Raw genomic sequence first — 2,707 nt, forward strand, 5'->3', positions numbered from 1 at the left:
CTCCAGCCCCAAAACTAATATTCTTTACAAAGCCTAACTTCATTTCAAAGGACCATTTTCCAGACTTACCTTCAAAGACTTCCATACCAAATAAAGGTGGTTGGAAAAATGGAAGAGAAGCAAGGTGAGACCATATTTTTATTATTGCATCTAAAAGAGGTCACGATATCAAAAAGCATTTTAGAATCAATTGAACCTTGTAAGGCATTGTCTATCAGTTCTGGCTTAATCATCAGCAGAAATTTTCTCAATCAAAACTGTTAGTGATGATGAGGAGGAAGAGGAGGAGTATGTCTAAAGCAAAACAGAATCCTGCTAACTCTCTAATGAAATAGAAGCAGATTGGTGTGGAGTTTTTTCCACTAAACTATTAAGAGTTTCAAGGTAGAACTGAGTAAATAAAATGGATAATATATACACTGCATGTTTATGAAATAATTGGTTTTATCTTTATGCACATTCTCTTTACAGTCTGCTTGATTTAGACACCTACTTATTTAAAGCCACTTCCTGTACATAGTCATAATAACAGAGAATGTTAGGAAACTTCTATTATGGGATGCACATTGATTTTCCATTATTTTCCATCTAGGAAAAATTATTTAAATGAGGATTAGTTTATACCCATCCGGTAAACTGAATGGTTTACCCTTACCCTCTTCCAGTTTGATACTGCAAAAATCAAATGCAAAATTAATAGACTAGTAAATGTGTAGAACTACTCAGTAGTGAATTGGGCCTGTGATTTGGAGATGATGTTCATGTATGATAACAGTTAATGTTTAGTTCTGATAGTTTTTAGAAATGCTTACTTTTCAACCACCCTGAAATCCCAAGGAACACTGGACTTGGCTACAGTTCTGATAAACAGACACCTGGCACTGATATCACACTTCCAAAGTTGCTTATTTTCATTTTTTAAACAAAACAGTTACCACTATGGTTGTGTAAAGATCTTGTGATGGCCTATTTTAAACAAAGTAGGAATATAAGCTTAACAAAACAGAGAACTTTCTTGCATTGTAAATATATATGCAAAAATTCAGCCATTGATGAGCACTGATTGTTCATTTCAGGTAGCTCAGTGCAAGAAGACTGAAAACTGCATGGCTTCATGCGCTGCTGACAGCAGAATGTACTGACAAACCACAGCTTTGTGTCTTTCTTGCAGCTCGTGGCCTGAAAATTAAGCCAGACAGCTCAGTCAGTGCTGAATGGGATGAGCACAGCAAATCTTTTTTCAGAGGACAGCTCTCTCCAGCACTCATAGCTCAGAACTGATGAGTGCACTGATGATATTTATTCTGCTCAATCTCAACTTCCCCACCCAGTAGCAGTTGCCCTCCTGTTTTATCTGGGCTCTACACACCTCTGCTGTGGGGAAGTTTCTTTTCACGGGGATGGGATGAGTTTGCCTCTGGCCCTCTTCCCCATCTATCTTCTGACCTAAAAGTACTTCTAACATAAGTCAAAACAACCTGCATGCTTATTTTGCCATTAAACATTATTTTCATGCTGAACCTTATATATTTACATACTGTGAAGTTAGAGCATTATTAACTAGTATAAGTGAATAATAGTAGAATTGTAATATTTCACGTCTATGCTTTTTGTATAAACAAAATACTTTATAGAGTGAATAAGTACCAGTCTAGAATGAATTATAGTCTTTCACACTGATGAGATTTATTTAATTTAAATCCTTAATCTGAAGAGAAAGGGAAAGAAATCTATTTTTATCTTTTAGGTCTGACAGTAATTCTACACTTTTTCACTGCCACACTATAACAGTATTACAGCAGATATATTTTCTCAATATACTGCTGACACCACACACCAAGTAATATTTCGATCATATCACATAAAACATTTCTATAATACAATTGCACTATGAAGAGACTAAGATGGAAGTATTACATCTGTGGGGAGAATCTGACCTGTGTCCTTTCTTACATAAGAGGAGGTGTGGTGCTTTCAGCCAAAACTGGTAACTACTAATGAAATAATTTTAAAAAATGGCGAAGACTCTGACCTTAACCAAAGAATGTCTGTACAAAAATATTACAAAGATATTACAAATTACTGTAAGGTGTCCTTTACCATTCGAAGAATAAAAATGTACTTGCCATAATATGAAAATGCAGTGAACATCCCACACACTAGTTAATAAATCAAAATAATAAATCAAAAATGTCTTTACTATGTAAATTCAAATTCTGTCATTTGAAAATATAGGATACATATATTTAGAGCTATGACCACTGAGAAAAATGAAAACCAAAAAATGTAAATGCTGAGTTTTTTGCCTCAGGGCATGCATACTACTTCACAAGTTGAAAATTTTACTCTATAGTTATTTCCAATCCTTTTTCAAGACATTTAGCACTTTTTTTTTTGCGCGTGTGAAACAAAACCTCCTTGAACAAGAAGACAGATCTATGCATACCTTGGTTTGATCTGGAATGGATAACTTTAATTCTATGACATCATTATACCTCCTCTTTGTGTTCCTATGTAAATGCTGGACTACAGCATCTCCGGGTCATGTGGCAGGTGAAAAAGGACCATTGGATTTGAAGGCTGACCAGAGAGGTCAAATGGGATTTTAAAATTTTCTTTTAGCACTGATGGTTGTCCTTCTGAATTAAAGCAACTGGCCTGTTAAGAAGTAAATCAGCCGAATAAAGAGAATTTTTAATGCCTCAAG

Source organism: Chamaea fasciata, unplaced genomic scaffold (assembly GCF_029207755.1).
Source record: "Chamaea fasciata isolate MVZ Bird 193981 ecotype frontalis unplaced genomic scaffold, bChaFas1.0.hap1 SCAF_5, whole genome shotgun sequence".
NCBI classification, from domain to species: Eukaryota; Metazoa; Chordata; class Aves; order Passeriformes; family Sylviidae; genus Chamaea; species Chamaea fasciata.